Source organism: Anser anser (genome assembly GCF_964211835.1).
Source record: "Anser anser genome assembly, chromosome: 1".
In the NCBI taxonomy this organism is placed as follows: domain Eukaryota; kingdom Metazoa; phylum Chordata; class Aves; order Anseriformes; family Anatidae; genus Anser; species Anser anser.
The window spans coordinates 89,711,911-89,730,029 of NC_139720.1; the positions used below are offsets into that span (position 1 = coordinate 89,711,911).

General features: G+C 39.8%; 1 protein-coding gene across 8 annotated transcripts in view; it reads right to left on the reverse strand.

Moving 5' to 3' along the window:
* LOC310885740 (uncharacterized protein) overlaps positions 1-18,119 on the reverse strand; it is a 257,063-nt gene that overhangs the window by 207,769 nt on the left and 31,175 nt on the right. For all 8 annotated transcript variants that reach the window (XR_014574950.1, XR_014574951.1, XR_014574952.1 and 5 more), the window contains one exon: positions 11,276-11,511. The gene's annotated coding sequence lies outside the window, so the exon portion shown is untranslated. The remainder of the gene's footprint in view (positions 1-11,275; positions 11,512-18,119) is intronic.

Here is an 18,119-nt window from a genome sequence, read left to right on the forward strand (position 1 = left end):
CTGCAGACACAACCTTGTATGCCAGCCAGGCAAGCAGAGCAATGCCCCGTGGTGCCCATCAACATGCGACCAGAGGGGTCAGCACCATCATGGGTGTGATGGGTGTCATAGGACAGAAATGGCTTTCCACCTGTTGTACCCACGTTTATTAGTACGTAAATTATAGGCTTGGGGTCACCAAGTGGTGCAATATTGTTTTTGTTGCTGAGACAAGCTGCCCCCCAAGATGTATAATTGCTTCCTATTTTATTTAATGGTACTAGGCTCCAGAAAAGCAATATTTGTTGCTCTTTTGGGGGAATGGAGGGTGGTTCTTACTTCTGATGTCGCCAAGTAAGCTTGCCCTGCTTCTACAGGAGAAAACACAAAGGGGTGCATGGGGTGAGGGACACCACAGTAACACACACCGAGCAGATCCACCAGACAGCTAAATTCATGTGAAGGGGACTGAAATGTTTTATTCTTAGATGGAAATAGAGCTAGCCACAGTGCTGAAATAGATTTTGAGAGCAGAATTTTTAGCCCACAAGTTTTAGCTATAAACCTGCAACTCCAGCTTCTTTAAAGTTACCATTGATTTACAGCAGTGGATTGAGAGCTCTCATTCCATCCCACCTCTCCTCAATTTTTATTATTTTTTTTTTTTTAAACAGGGTAATTACTTACAAAAAATTAAACTGATTCTCTCCTCTCTCCTTAGGTGACTGGCTCTCTAAAATCACTTAATGATATTCAACTACTATGTCAAGCATAATTGACTAACCTAAGGTTTAAAGACACCAGCTATTATTAATGAGGTGTTTTAAAACACATTTTGCTGATGTAGCCACTGCCAGAATTTATAACAGAGCTCTACATGTTCTCAGAGCAGCATAGCACTCCTCAGCTGCATTGCTACAGAAGTGTTACATATCATTTCTCTCAGGTTTCAGGGAGTAAGGGGCTAAAGCACAGAAATCACACAAGACAAAATACTTCTAAAATATCACGTCTACAAATGCAGATGCCTAAAAGATTAAGTACTTGCAGAAACTAAGCAGCAGAAAGACATTACACTGTTGTTTTTTTTTCCCCTCTCCTGCTGACTTAGGATTTCTATGCAAGCTAAATCTGACAAACTAGCTCTAGAAGGTGCAGGTCCATATTGAAAAATTAAAGCTTTAGGCTTTTTGTTCCTGTTTTAAATCTCTGCAGCATAAGTATATTTAATGCATTCCACAGGAAAAAAAAATCTTGCCCTATTTACATTATGAGTCTGGTCTCAATGTAAGTCAGAAATCTTGAATTTTGAATGGAGGGCAGCAGCAGGAAGAGGAAAAAGAAATAGTGAATATCAAACATCACTTCTTTCAAATGCAGATAAACTACTGGTGCTTAGATGTACAAGCTTCTTTTATCAGTATATCTGGCTCTTGCCTGCAACAGGAAGCTCACAGTTTTTCCAGAAGCCTGCAGAAATAGCCAGTACTAAATGAAAGACACTGGACTGCAGATAGCTAGGCTTCATGACAGCTTCCTTTTCCGAGTCACATCTTCAGGTTGCCTCAGTTGAGCCTACCCTACAAGGATGACAAGTTGAACTTCACTTGTGTCTATTCAGAAGAACAGGCATGGGATCTGATTCTTCGGCTGCTTACTCAAGGTTCAGAAACATGACACTTCATCAGAACTGCTTACCGTTTGCAGCAGTAAAAGCGGAGACCAAATCAAGTCTGAAATATTTGGCTTCTTGCCATTACAAATACCAGATCATCATTCAAGAACAGTTAGGTAGATAAGACAGTGTGCCTCAAGGTAATTTTAATATTCAGACATCAAAGCAGCAGCAAAATCACTGACAGGCAATCAGCAAAACTTAAAGCAGCAATGAAGTTATTTTCCACTTTTGTGCTATACTGCTTAGCAATTAACATCTGCTTCAAAGTTTTATAGGTGTTGGGAAAGTTAAAACATTACTGATACCCTTCCAGTGGTGGCTATTACGTTCCCCTGGTCTGGAAGATGATGACTATCTTCTGGCTCCAAATCCCTTAAGAACCTTCAAAAAAAAAAAAAGTGCCAGCCTGGGAAAAATAGCTTCAATTTCAGTATAGCAAGAGAGCACAGTGAACTGTGCTCTCACAGTGAACTCTTCAGCACAGTGAAGCCCTCCCTTTGCAGAACAGAGTCCACGAGAGAAAGATCTATGCAGATACACCACAGTTGTGCTTAGATGGAAAACTAGAATCTAAATATATCTATACGGAGCAGGACCTTCTACTTATATTTTCTCCTGCAGTAGGAAACAAGCATCACCAAAGCAATACCATGATACAACACAGCAATTTGTGGTTGTAGTTGTTTTTCTGTCCTCAAACCCAAAACTAGCTGTTTTGTTGTTGTTAAGGACACGAAAGAGCTAGATTTGAGACAGCTAGAGTGTTATCACTTCTGACTCAAGGGTATCTAGGAGAACAGGCAGCAGGAACAGATAGGCTTTGTAGAGTCTGCATTTCAATTCTGGGTTCAGTTCCTTACAACTAGATTCTATCCCAAACCCTTCTTCACAGAAGAAAGGGCCAGGACAGATCCAGCTGTCTCCTTAGACTTTGAAGTGGAAGAGTTCAGGAAAAAATATTTCTTCCTCAGCTCTGGTCATTGTTACAGCCCTGGCTATGCACATTCATGGCATAACAGCTTGCCTCTGGAAGACATTACCATCAATGGGAACACTGGGCACAGAGAGGAACTTAGCATCCAGTGTACTGGGGTTTGGGGTTTTTACTGATTATCTGGTTGAGCCCAGACATGTCTGCCACCTGTGAGTAATTCTGATATTATCTGTCCTACCATGAGACAACATAAGTGAGACTTAAGTAAAGCTGTCCTAGTGTGAAGTCGGCGAGAGCACAACTCAAAGGTGTGCTGCTGTGTCTATCATGCATGTTGTCTTTGTGCAAAGAAACTTCGTAAGACATTCTCACAGGAACAATAATCAGAAGCAACAGAAATCATTGTTCCCACAAGTCTCAATGCTGCTTTAGGGAGAGTTTCAACAAGAATCATTCCGCTCCCTGTGACAATGAAATCTCCTTTCAGAAGAATTATAACTGGGTGGTAAAAACGGGATAGCAAACAGTTCCTCAGTAACTGATACGCAGAAAAACACAGTTCTGAAATAAGCCAGGAAGTAAAATCAGCCAGAAGACTACAATAAAGAACAGGCACGTATCTCTACTGCAAAAGGAGAGACAGCCTATATTCTTGCTGATATTAGTGCCTTCTCTTTGGTCCTGTTATTTATCATTTGTTATGTGGTAGCACTTAAAAACCTCAGGCTTGAACAAGGCTGCCATTAAACAAAGAGAATAAAAGTATGCCACTCACTCCTGTTGAGCACCAAGTTGTGTTAAATTCTTCAGAAAACAATCTTGTGGAAACAAATCTTCCCATTATGCTGTTTTAGATCTGTTCAGGTTGAAAGTTAAAAATTCCTCTATTAAAAGTGCTCACAGAAGTTAAATATCTTGATATACTGCATTAAACACACCTAACAGACAACATAGCTTTGGTATTTTTCCTTTCTCCTGCACATGTCAGTCATCTGAATTGAACCCACCACTTTGTGTTATTACAGAGCAAAACCCAAAACCTCTTCAATGTTAGCAACCCAAATCAGAAGTTGTACATAAATGCAAAGATCAACCCCCTTCACAAGGAAGAAGCCATGCAACTTGGTAGATTTGAGCCAAGCGATTGCCTCATGGAAGATAACGCATGGTTTTCCTCTTAAACAGTAGTTCCTTTCTTATTTATTTTGACCATTGGATGTAATTTAGTACACAGCATTTTTCCCTTTGAAGTGTTAGAAGTCATTAGTAGCACTTACTTATATGAGATTCATTAAATACTCTAGTAAATGCTCTCTATTGATTTATCGTTAAAATTAATTTCAGCAATAACATTTTAATACTGAGTTCAGTAGTACTGTTCTGCTTTAGCTTGGTTAGTTAAGCAGAGGAAAGCTGCTTTCCAAAGTGAAGCATGCACACAACTTTTTAAGCATTCCCCATTTTGAAGAAGCATAATCTACCATCTCCCTGCATAACTGAATCTAAAGTATTTCTTGTTCATCCAGCATTCCTCTCCCCATCTCCAGTGGGAGAGATGGAACGAGAATAGCTTGAGATTAACATATTTCTCCTACACATTAATAGCATTTTTAACCAAGTCTTGCTAGCAAGTTAAAAAAAAAAAAAAAAAGAAATCCTTGAGGACCAAAGTTCAAAAGCTGGAAGTTCGACAAACTGTTGTGCCACCTACTGTTTTACTGTACCCTTGCTACCCCTCTGTAACCCTTCATAACTTGCACGTGGCAGAGGAGTTATTGGTGCTAGGCTGCACCGAGTTCAAATAAGCGAGTACCATTCTTCAAGTGTCAAAGGCACAGAGCAAGGTGCACAAGGTGAAAATAGAAACACTGGAGGAAAGTCCATAAGCGATGTGGAACATTTACAGGGACTACAGAACAAGAAAACATGGTCTGTCAAGCCAACACTTCCTACAAAAGTTTTTATTTCACCATTATTACAATGGCCAGTTGCAGTTGTGAACTCTCCAAACAGTAACATAAAAAGCAATGTAAATAATAAAACTCTCATATTTAACGTCTATCAACTATTTCCTGATTTCATTCTTCTAACCAAGGCTGACAGCCAAAATCCGCTTCAACTTTCTATTAATAAAAAGTGACTCGTAGGAAAATTCAGGTTGGAGGTCTCCAGACCAACCTCCTGCTCAGACCACTGCTAGCCATAGGATCGGACCAAGTTACTCAGGGCTTCAATCAGTTTGATTTTAAAACCCTCCAAGGCTGGAGACTATGTAACTGCTCCACTGTCTCAGTGTGCTTGTGGGTAAAAAGTTCCTCCTCACATCCATCCCAGACTTCTTAAGTTGTGTCCATCGCCTCTCATCTTCCTACCACACACTGCTATGAAGAGTCAACCTCCAAGGTTGCCATTATACACCTCTAAAGCCATCCCTCCCCCATGCTGAACAAGTCCGGTTACCTCAGCCTCTCCTACAGGGCAAGTGCTCCAGCCCTCAGACATTTTGGGGGCTCTCTGCTGAGCTCATTTCAGTAGCTGAGCTGCGTTACAGTGATGCACAAAGCTGTGAATAAGAGTTTTCAAAGTGAGACACATGCTTGACTTTAGATAGATTATGAGGCTTCAGAGATTTAACAGACACCCCACAAAAAAAAAAAAGAAAAACACACACAAGGAAATTTCAACCCTCCACACTTGTTCTATGCAAGTGGTTTAAGACAGTCAATGGTCAGATACCAAAGACACATGGTAATATATTGCTCATTGTCAGCCCTACAGTCACCAGAGCTGCGTTGAAAGGATAGCGGGAGGGAGGGAAGACGCACAGGAAGGAGGCAAGCAAGTGCTATCAGTAAGATGCACTGCAGCAAAGGGACAAATCTGAAATTGATTCATGACTGGACTATGGCGCAGTAATATCATACTCCATGACCTACCACACTGCCCTACTGGGGGCTCTCAACATTTTTCTTTCTATTTCTTCCACTATCTTAAAGTATACCCTCGTGTTCATGTTTCTTAGGAAGACCTGTAAGTGCTCACCAAACCCAGGAAAAAAAAAAAACTTAAGTGTGCTGACTGCTGTTGCACAGGCAGCTGCATTTATCAAGTCATTCGTCTCAGATGCACATGCTGTAGAGGAAATAGGTGGTAACCTATTTATTGCCCCCCCCCCCCCCCCGCAAAAAAATAAAAAAAAAGTGAAGTGAAAGAAAAATCCTAAAGATGAGCATCTAACAGAAGATTGACCCATCTGCCATAAACATGGAGGGGGTGAAGGGAACAAGGGAGCCCTCTATTTCAGGCGCCAGGGGTCAAAACAAGGATACTGTCTCTATTTTGGTCAATGAAGCACCAGCCTCACAATAAAAACTTCAGTAACACTGCATTTTTGCAGATAAATGAAAGCCAAATAAATGAGCAACAAATTAAACCTTTTCTAAATCCTATATTGCATAAGAATTAGGGAGTTGTTCAATATGAGAGTTTTGCCTAAGTACACAAGACTAAATTTCATCTGAAGAGTGATGGAATTAGTAAAAACAGAGGGGAGGATCCTTAACTATAACAATCCATAGTTCCTGACCACTTATCAGATATCCTCTTGGAATATAAGTCAGTTTTTTCTGGCATATCTATTTGGTAACCTTCTCATCAAAGCTGGATGAGTCAGTCATCATAGCTATCTACAGGTAAACTATGACCTGAATCTAGCATGGACACAGTACCTTCATGTAAACACACTAGGCATCAAATGTATACTTTAGCAAGCAACAAGCAGGATTCAAAAAAATCCCCTCAGCAGCTGAAACATCGCATCAAGATCCCTTCCTCCCCACCATAACAGCAATGGCTACTGGGGACAGCAATGGGAAGAGTAAATAGACAAAAACAAACAAACAAAAACATTTAAGCTTCTCCTTCTGAAGAAAAATAGTAGACAAAATAACAGTAATCACAGATCACAATGGGATGTTCCTTCATAGCTCTCTTGAATAGAGCAAGCCTGAACGTAGATGGTTTCCCTTTCTGCATACAGTTTCTTCTCAGGAAAAAAATAATGCAAAGGGAAGATTATCATCACTTGTTCTAGAAGGCAAACTTATTGAGGTTAAATACATAGGGAAAAAACAGCTGTATACATGCACATAAAATATCAAGACAGATTTAATGAAGGGCAGCTAAAACTTTCAGAGATCATTTTTAATTTAAGTTTAACTAGAGAAAAGAGACAGGGCATTTTGTAATCCAGCTTTAAGTAGTTTATGTTAAGAAGGGCTTCTTCAGGGAACAGCTGTGTGTATGGATGCTGTGAAGCCATTACCATAACTACGATGACTTCCACAGCACTCGGTACAATTCCATCTTCTCCTTGCTGCTCCAGCTTTTTGCATTCATGCTTCCAAGCCAAGGACCAATTAAAAACAGCACGTATTTGTGCATAAGCTGCTAGCAAGTGAGCATGCTTGTGCCAGGAAGTCTCCACCAGCACAGAGGGGAGAACCACTTCCAGAATTCAGCAAGCTAGGTAATAAGCAAACAGAACGTCTTGCCACACGACACACCTTTCCCTTGCTGAAGAAAGGAAAGGAATTTCTTCTTCCACAGCCTTCCAATATCGTGCTTCAAGATACAGGGGTCTTAACAGACATGCAATTACAATAGTTGTACAAATTCTCTAACAAGATAGAGGAAGAATCCTTTTTCACTCCCATGCAAAAATGGCTTAAAGACTTCAACTCAACTTTTCCAAATACCACCAGCTGTGGCAAACAGCAACACCAATAAGAGAAAACTGCTTTGGGGAAAGGGAGGACTGCACTTTCCACAGCTGATGTCCTAACTTCTGTGCTTCTACATCATGCCCATAACAAGGATCTCATGGAAGTCAGAAAGCCACACTATGCATTCCAGAAAACAGGATAACTGTTCCAGAATAAACTCTGTAGTGCCATGCTCTGCATGGAGCAAACAATAAAGAACGTGGATGTTGCTCAGTACCTTACTTGTGGGCACCCCTAGCAGAGATGCTAATCTGCAGCAGCAGTAACCTTAGATGCTTTCAGGTACCCCCAGCTACCATCTTCAAGAAGTTAACCACTTGTTAGATCACAAATGGAAGCTCCTATCACACAAGCACCCTGATGAGTTTGCTTGCCTTCACAGGATGTACAAGATTTTCTGTGGTTCCAAACAGTGATCCACCATGAAGTACATACAGCTTCAATGAAGCACAGCCTCTTCCTTTAGTGATGATTTATTATGTGATTTTCCTTCTACAGCTCAGTCAGGTTTTTCAACCATGGCTGTGCAGCCAAGATCTCCTACTGGAATCTATTTCATACAACTTTCAGTGTTTGTGCTGTTCAACCTGACAGAGAAAGTCAATTACAAAGCAGATTTAAGCAGCATGAGGAGAAAAGAGTGGAGTCAGGGCACATGCAATCGAGCTACACTGAAAATTTTCCTGAAGAGAGAAATCAGATCCTGAAATTCACCCTCAGGTGCTACATGCAAGTCACAAACAACAGAGCAGTTATGGTGAGATATGATTCTCTCATTTGGTCTCTGCATACTCTTAAAAAAAAAAAAAAAGTTACTGCCAGGTCACTTCCTTCCCCTTCTCCCCCTTCATTAGGGCTTTATACAGCATATTCACTGATATTACACAGCCCATCTTCTACACTTAAAAGTGAAACCATGTTTTGAAACATATATCACTGGGTCTACAACACGGAAGCATTCTGACTGCCCAGCATGCAACATGTCTGCAATATTTTCAGGACTTCATAAAGTCGATAAAAAAGGGGATTTGACAATTTGTAGGATCTGTTCTTCCATACTTGAACAAGAGTTTGAACCTCCAGAGATGTCTACCTACCACTGCCTCTTTTTTACTGCAGAAAGTTAAGAAATGAATACCGATGTGCAGAAGTGTCAATGAAACAAAGCAATACGATTGAGGAGCTTCTCACATGTTAAACTTCTAAGTTCTGTCTGTTTACACACCTACTGCACACGGAGCACCTCATTGCATATGCCATTCTCCCACTTCAAACTACAAACAGAAAGACAGGGAAAAAAAAAGGCAAAAAAAAAAAAGAAAACCAGCTCACTGATGTGTGCATCCTAAAATACTGCTCTGAACACCCTAAAGAGAAGTCTGTATATACCTTCAGACATTAATTCCCTGCTGTGGAAATTCACAAGAATTAGAGATACTATACATCCTTTCCCACTGAAGCCCATAAGCAGCAGCATTTCGACTACTGACTGGGTTTCCCCCTTTATTGTTCATTTCTGGGGGCTGAGGAAGTGGGGAAGCCTCACAGGCTTTCATTAGTCACAAACTTTTTTTTTCAAATCACTTTGGATTTGGAATCCCCTTGGTTTTGGTTCAAATCTCAATTTCACACCTACAAAGATTTCAAGTTTATAATTTAGATTCTATTCGTTGTATACCAACAAGAAAAAATAGCTATTGTATATTCCTTTTATAACATATGTGGTAACTGTCAATATTAAATTGGACCATGGATTAACTAAGTGGAACAGCATTACCACAATATATCAATATCTATGCCTTTTATGTCTAATACAAATTTCATGGTTCAGTAAGAGATTTGTTTAAATACAGGAGACACACAATACCAGACTACTCAGAAAAAGCAACAGCCATAAAGTCAATTTAACTGTATTTCAAGGCACCAACCTTTAAAATCTCAGATTTACCTACAAGAATTCAGCAATTCATATTTAATAATGTGATGCTAATAAAAATCAACATAATAAATGTAATTGTTAGTGAAAGAGGCAAATAAATAGATTTGACATTTAATTCTCCCATTTAAATTTCTATAAGTATATACGGAAAATAATAAGATGACCGCCATCTTAACTCATAAGCGCAACACAAAACATAGCATGCATATGCTGTCTAGAGTATTAACAGCAGGGTTCTAGTTGCTGATCTTGTTATAGGAATGGATGTATTATCATAACAAGGTATGTTCTCATATACAGAACAACTAGAAAGTGGATACGTACAGAAGATTGCAACTATAGGTTCAAGAACGCATTCAATACTTAAATGTTTATCAGTTTTCAAACCATCTTTCTACAGCTTCTACAGATTTTCTTAAGCCGTATGTGGCTCAGTTCCAGCCTACTGCTTTTAGAGCGAGATTTGTCAGTAACCCTAACGTACAGTCATTGTCTGAACAGACTCCTGACAGTTGTGCAGCACAGATGGAGTCTGCTAGCTACACACAGTTCTCAGCAGAGCCAGCCCCCTAAAGCTCTCAGCAGCTAAATCCAGAACATCCCTCAGAGCTGCCAGGTGGTTTTGTTCTCAACCAACTTCTGAGACAGTGCAGCATGCTAACAACATCCTCTGCTGCTTTAAGTTTTCCCCTCCACATCTGTTCCCAAAGGGGGTGGTTGACTACTCAGTGCACCATGCAACCACCTATGGCTCTGACTGGAGATCTTTAAACAAGTCGAAAGAGTGAAGGGCAACCATTAAGTACATCCAACTTCTCTGAAGTCTAGTACACAATTCAGGTATTTAGGATTTTCCGCACTTGAACTTAAATGAAGGTTTTTAGGGGGTATCAGAAAGCAAGAGACATAATTTAGACCCAAAGCAATGAAAATGAAGACATTTAAGAGCAAAATAAGCTAATGACTTGCATAAGCCACAATGACATCATTCTGTAGAGAACACCTGTTATGGGTTAAACTCAGCAGGCAGCCAAGACCCACACAGCCACTCACTCGCTCAACCAATGGGATAAGTGAAGACAATCAAAAGGCAAATTTTAAAAAACTCATGCGCTGAGATAAAAACAGTTTAATAAATTAAAAAAAGTGGGAAACAAGAAAAAAGAAAAACAAGTCACGTACAATGCAGTTGTGCACCACCAGCTGACTGATGCCCAACCAGTCCCCAGGCCAAAGCAGGCCTAGTAACCTTCTCCCTGTATTTATTGTCGAGCACAAGGTCATACGGTATGGAGCCCCCCTGTGGTCAGTGGGAGGCAGCTGTCCTGGTGGCATTGCCTCCCAGCTTCTTCTGCACCCACCCCATTCTCCTTGGTAGCAGAACAGCGTAAGGAAAGACCTTAACGCTGTGTAAGCACTGCTCAGTAGCAATTAAAACACTGTTGCGTTATCAACACTGTTCTCATCACGAATCCAAAATATAGCACCATACAAGTTCTTATAAAGAAAGTTAACTTCATCCCAGCCAAAAAACAGCACACCATCACAGATAAGCAAACAGAAGCCATCATTCAGGTCACCTGGTAAGAACAGGGCTTTAGCTGGCATAATTTAGCAGTAAATTGAAATGTACAGCCTGCTCTAAAAGCTGGATGAGAGTTCATGTCTGGAGCACTTCTACAACCATTTGCTTTTCTTGCGTTCCTCTAAATTCTTGACGTAACCTGCCTGTAATCCTAATCCATTCCAACAGGTACCCTTAAGACTCAATCACCATATTCCTTCTGTGCCAGATACCTGTAGCCAGACACCAGTTCCCTCAAGACTGATATTACACGGCCATGGAACAGCTTCCTTGTGCTCAACATAAACAGTGAAAGCCCATGCAGTACACATACTTCATTAACCTTCCCAAGCAGAGCACACACCTGACCCTCTGTTGGATGCATCTTTGCTCTTACCTTGGGTCCCACACTGTTCTGTCTCTCTCCAGTTCTGGAAGGAGAGTCATTATCTGTGTCTCTCTGCTTCTGAGGTGGACTCAGCTCTCTTCCCAGACATGTTCCTTCCCAGTCACAACTCCAGTGAGCCTTTTTTTCCTGTTTAAAAAGTGTGGGGCAGCACCTGGTATCAATCGGCTGTCATTTAGGCACACCTGGTCCATCAATTTTGGTAAGATACTTCATGTTGCATAAATCTGAAACCAAGTAGAGGAGAGAATTAGTACATATTTGCAGTACCTTACCCGATATAAAAATATAAAACATCTGATGTCACCTTGAGCAAGATGAATACATAGTTTCTCAGTAAGTTTTAGATATTATTTTTGTATTGGCATTAAAGGAAAAAAAAAAAATTTGAGAACTCTAGAGATCCCTGGATTTTCAGATGGTGCAAGTGGAATCAGAACCCTTTTTCCTATGCTCCAAAACACACCCTCAAATTAAAAAAAAAATGGTTAACTGAAGTCAGCATGCACCAGGGACAGACTTGTCTCCATCCTTTAGAAGACAACTCTGCAATTAATGGGAAGAAAAGAAGAGTCTGTCTGCCTTGGATATCAACTCATTTGCCACTAGGAACAAAAGGTAGTCAGGCTCCCTTGTGACACTCCTTAACTCCTAACATTGCTAAAGGCTGAAAGGTTTAGGAAGATACAAAAGGGAACATAAACAAAAGTAAAAAGCAGTTGAACAGTGAAAGGCAGAACATCTTAAGGAATTATAATTTCTGGAGATGCAGTAATGCTTTGTAAATACCCTACCGCTTTATCTATGTCTTTTTGACAACAGAGAAGCAAAACAGTAGTGCAATGGTGGGGTTACATTAGTATCACCATTGATAAATCTCTCTACTCTGAGCAAAGCACATACCCTTAGAGTTTCAGCCATATAAGCCCTGAAGCAACACAGATAAGATTGAGCCAAACTTTGTCATATGATATTTTTTTCTTAAGTAAAAACATAGCTTGTAGACTTACTCAATTAGAGGGAAATAAGAGGATGAAGGGAGAGGCTCCTGCTTTGATAGGTACAAACAGAACAAAGGGTAGGAATTCTGCCTGCTGCCTTTTTCACCCATCACAATTTTTATTCTCACCCAGAAGTGCTTGTGTCTGCACTTGGAGGGGCTGGATGGGATGCGAGGTCAGCTTCAGAGTGTAAGAAATGTTACGCTAAACAAATATAAATCTCCAACACAGGATCTCATAATAACACTGAAGGGAAGAAAGTTGCTTGAAGACTTCTTAAATGTTTGAAGAAGTTTACTCTATGTGTATGTTAAATTCAGAGCAATCGTGTGGAAAGATGACTACATTCTTACAGTTAAAGCTTTTTTGTCTGGTGCACGTAGGATATAAGATGTCAGCTCTCCAGAAGAACATCAGGAACTCCCTCTATTCAAACTTCTACATGGTCAAAAGCTTGCCATCAAAGTTCCTATAAATACTGTGTTTGTGCAGGAGTCACCAGTTAGCTCAAACGAGATAGCTGATGATCAGTCCAGGTGGAATTAAAGGAGGCTAATGGAAAGGTCTAGACAAGAGCAGAGCACCACCCAGCAGGTAGAAAGAAGTCAGCAACACAGGGAAATAAGAAGGCTAAGGCTGAAATGCCTAACCCATCCTAATGCAATGATTCTCAGTAACAACAGTCACACTGAACTCATTTTTAGAAATTTTACTAAAGTTAAAAGAAATCTTAGGAAATCCAACAGAAAAGTAGAGTCAACCACATCTTTTAACACCCATTTTCTACTGACTTGAAATAAAGAAAGGGAGAAAAAAAAATCCTTGGCTTTCCTTCAGAGAATAGTATCTCTGAATGAAAACAGCCACGAAGCAGTCAGTTGTCTGCCTGACTGCTGTTATTTGGGGGTTGATCTGATACAGACGCCCCCGTTTGGCTGGTAGCTGCACTGAACTGGGGCTTCAGCCAGACATCCATGAAACACACACTGTTCTTGAAGCCATTTTAAATACACAGCTGTCTTACTTCCCATGTCTGTTAACCAGGTGGCAGAGGATCTAACCCAAGGGTACTGTGCACGTGTGAGGAGATGTTGTATTTTGCTTAGAAAGAGTTGCTCTCTCTCTCCAGACACAGGAAACCACAAGATTTTGGACCTTTACCTCCAGCTTGAGGACTCCAAGAAAGTTTCAGGCCAGAAGCCATGTATCGCAGTCCCTGCTGAGGGCTGCAGATGCTGGATTTAAGGCTGCCTCACGTCACCACAACAGCCATTAACAGTTGTGAGTGAAGTTGGTGTGGAAGAGTGATTTAATGTGCTTACTTCCAAAATCATAGTGAAATGTGGGGTACTGGAAATCTTGCTAGCCCCCCTGACTCTATTACAGTATGCCCAATTACTTGGTATATCTGGAAAAAAATAAGTGTCCATATCTACATTGATACAGCTCACAGGGCTGATTTCCTCCTTTTTACTACCATTTACACCTCTTCATAGTAACTGTATCGTGGACAGCCACGTGATTTGCAGTTTTTATATGCAACTATAAATCAGATCGCATTTACTACTGGGAACGAGAAAGGCAGAGGAGAAGCAAGCACTCAGATATAAAAGAAGTCATCCATTTTAATAATAAAGGCAATTACACCAAATTTTCTAAGAACAACAATATATAGCACCTTCTGTTCAGGTACTCTATTGACTTACATCCTGCCTAATGGGTACTGCAAATACTTTGCTTATTGGAGTATGCCCCCACAGCATCTGATATTTCTGCATTCATCTTATTCCCATTTCATTAAGATGACTGCCTAATCTGCCTCTTGTAATAATGGCAGCACATCACACATGACATGGAAGACCAGTCTTTGAAATGAAAATAAGGCTGCAGGATATTTGTTAGCTTCCACTTACCCTTCCTGCACGTAAAGACAACGTAAGGTTAGTTCAATGTAGATAGGAACTTTTGAAATGCTTAATAATTTGTTGGAACTTCCTTGTTGGAAATTTCTCATTTTCTAGCAATAAATAATAAATGATTTTTAATTGAGCACGTGCCTAGAGCAAATTAAGTGTTTTAAATATTTGTAAGAAATACTTTAAGGGCAGGCCTTGTTATTAATGAAGACACAGAAAAACAGTACTGCGCAAAAGCTGTGTATTTATTCTCAGTAAAAGCAGAGCTTTGAGGATGGTATCATCTTCTACTCAAATTGCCTCAGTGTTTTTGACAGAAAAACATGAATGATGGCATCAATGCTAATATCACGTTAGTCATCCTCTGGATACAGCTCGCAGGATTACTCAGACTACTTGCATTTCTTGCACCTGTTTTAATGTCCACTGAAAGAAATTATCCTCCAAGTGATTTCAGTGGGCTTGGGATCAGGCTTTAAATCTTTATCTCCATTAAGACAACACGTGTGGGAAGCAAGCTGGTCTGACATATTTATTTCAGTGACATGGACCACACTCCCAGAGACAGTGGGCTGCACTTGCCAAGTCAATTCCGCGCCGTGTCCCGTACGACCAACAGAGAATAAAGACTGATGATCCTTGCCAGCTTGGGCCCAATTTAAATGGATGGCCTAGAGCTGACAGGCTCTGCACCCATTACCATATTTCACGGTCAGTGCAGAGAAATGGTTATACACGCATGTGAAAGTAAATGAATTTAATTTGATGAAGACACCTTCTTACCCCCTGCTGATGTTGATTCCTTCAACTATGCGGAAAGAAATCTGTTGCCTGCTGATGAAAGATAATACATAAAGCAATAGAAGAAAGGAAAAAAAATCCCATTGGCATAAACTCTCAACTCGCTGCATGGTGCTTTACGGTCACAAATCCTATTAGCGTTAATCAAAGTAAGATGATAGGCTTTCTAACATGTTTGGTCTGGCAGATAGAACCTGCCCAAACCTGAGAATTGGAAATTCACAGTGCAGGGAGGGGGAAGGAGGGTGGGTGAAGACCTCCCCTATCTACCAAAATACCAATCCACACAGTATAATGTGGAAATACCGGAGAGCTCATTTCCTATTCTGACTTCTCTAAAGCACTGCACACTAATAAGCAGCTGTCACAAAGGTGGGTAGAGCAATAACATCCCAACAGTCAGGCTGAACTGATACAGTCCATTACCTATTGAATCATGCCCACACAGGTCTCTCAATTGAATGATTACAGCAATACCAATGGGCTGTGCACTGCAGTGTTGTATTACAGCTCTGGTTCATAAAATTTTACAATGTATAAGTAAAAAATTAAATGCTACTGAAGACATAAGCATTTCTCTTTCACACGTGCACCAGACAAATCCAACAACGACTGAGGTTTAAAATTCATACGTGATGAAGTTCTAGGAAACTGGCCAAAATCTAATACAATACAGCCACAGGGATCTCCTAAAAAGACATCCAGCAAAACTCTTGCTTTTGAGTATTTGCAGCTGATAATACAATTATGTGGTTATCACTGAGATGTTGTTTATCCTTATTCTTTATTTTGGAAATAGTTCAATGAGCTTATAGGCAGATGAGCCAGAACCAAAATACATGCTTGCTGGCCTGTATTTTGATGCAATCAACATGATAAAGAATATTCCAGCCAGAGCTGCGTAAATGGAAAACTACACAATATACCTAATTCTGAGCACATACAAAATCTAAATGCCTCCCTTATTGACACAGGATATCTTTTCTTAAAAACACACTTCTGTTCAAATAATATCATTGATTACTTTTGTTAGAGCTGGTCAAACAGTATCTCCAAATACTGACTCTAGTAAATTTGGGCGTGCTTTTGTGTGGTGAAATATTCACAAACTATCCCTATTATTTGGGAATGTTCTTGGTATTACGTGAAGAAAATGTCAAGCAAACAGTCTTACCTGTGACTACACAGAAGGTATTGTGTACTGGTATTTGCTAGTTGACACTCAAGCCTCAAAATTACTTATATGATTAATTTGCCCGCTAAAATGGAGTACATCACACGAAAATACACAGGCTTGTTCAAATTGCTCTCTTTACTCTAGAGGCTTGTTTTGAAAAAAAAATCAAGCATGGTCAAATAATATTGCATCTCTACCACTGTTGAGGTATTTATGCTTTCCTACCCTTGGGCACCAACACTAGACCAGTCTTGTCAAATGAACTTGAGCAAATACCCCTATTTGCTCATCACTGCAAATCCAAGATCAGATTTCCTGCTGGTCTGAGTGTGCTTAATCTAACTATTTTCACTGATTTATAACAGCAGATACTCTGGACTGTGGCATACACAAAAAGACATAAATGCACTCTTAAAACTGATTTCTGGGAGTGTTCCTGTTGAGAACTTTTGACAATGTTGAGAACCCACTGAAATATCTGAAATTGATGAGATTTAAGCACCTACTTTAATCAACCGAACCTTTGAACAACAAGGAATTCATTGATACCTTTTGCCAAACAGGATGTTAAATACATAGAATAATAATAACATTTGAGCCTTACACCAGTAAGAAACAGAGATATCAACCAATTAATTTCCAGTTGTTGTATCTAGATAAATATAAAATGTGCTTGGCAATGAGAAGTCATACTCCTGAAAATTAAACAAGCATCTACTCTTATATCTATCCTGTTGCTAAGTTGTAATACCTGGACATGCATTTAACGACTGAATTATGATCAAACATTTCCCAACTGCCACAAAGCTTAGCAGTAGACAGATCAGTTCTCACTTCACCTAGATACAACTGGATTAATAAACTTGGACAAGTGTATTTGAAAGCTAAAGTCTGCACAAACATCAGAATATATTGCAAACAACCAAGATTCACTCTTGCAAAGAGGCAAACTCTGGAGCCACAACATTAGTGTGTCAGCTTCCAACTGTGGAAACCTCTGAACACTTTGGATGCAGTCACTACACACACACAAGCAAGTATCCACTCCAAAATAAGTTGAGTTGTTCTCCACTCATAGACCACATGCATGTATTACTAGTGTCTTCTGAGTACATTACCCATATGTCCTTATGTAATTTCTCTGCCTGAATGGGCTTATACCAATTAAGAAGCGTTATTGATATAATTCTGCTTGAACTGGTATCAGTCGTCAAAATTTGGCATTAGCTTATGTTAACTATGTATGAATGTCAGGCTGTAATTGTTTAGAAACTGTTTCCAAAACTATCTCACATTTTAAAAAATAAAAAGCTGCAGCTATTTACAACAGAGCTGTTTCTTTCTGCTTTTGTAACTCTGCATTTAAAATTCGTCAATGGTACACACAGCGAACAAAGAAGAAAGTACAAACCTTGATGAATAAATAAGACAGTGCTCTATCAAGTTAAGATAATATGCCACTCAATACAGCAGTTACCGATTAAATAACTTAAACAAAAAGCCCCAGACCTTATATGCATAATGGATGCAAAGAATCCAGGAAATCTGATTAGCATTTTCTGGGCCTTTAGAGGTTTGGAGGCCTCTATTATATAAAGATCCGTTTCACTGGCCAGGTATACTGCCACTTGTTTTCAAAATTGTCTGTTCAAATTTCAGCCTTAAAAATACTCACAAAAGTCAAGATTACAGCACTGGGAGAAGATAGAGAGAAAGAGAATAAACTATGTAGGGACTCTTGAAAGCACTTGTGATGGGACATTGAAACAGCACAAGTTTTGAGGCCACAGAAACTGTCTCATACTGTGAATTGCCCAGAGAAAACTGCACCATTTTAAAAACAAAAGCTAGGTTTCTTTACAATATCACCTAGAATATTTAGCTTTTTTATTGTGGCTTATGAAAGACAATATCCCACTTCCATGATGTTCTCAGGAAAC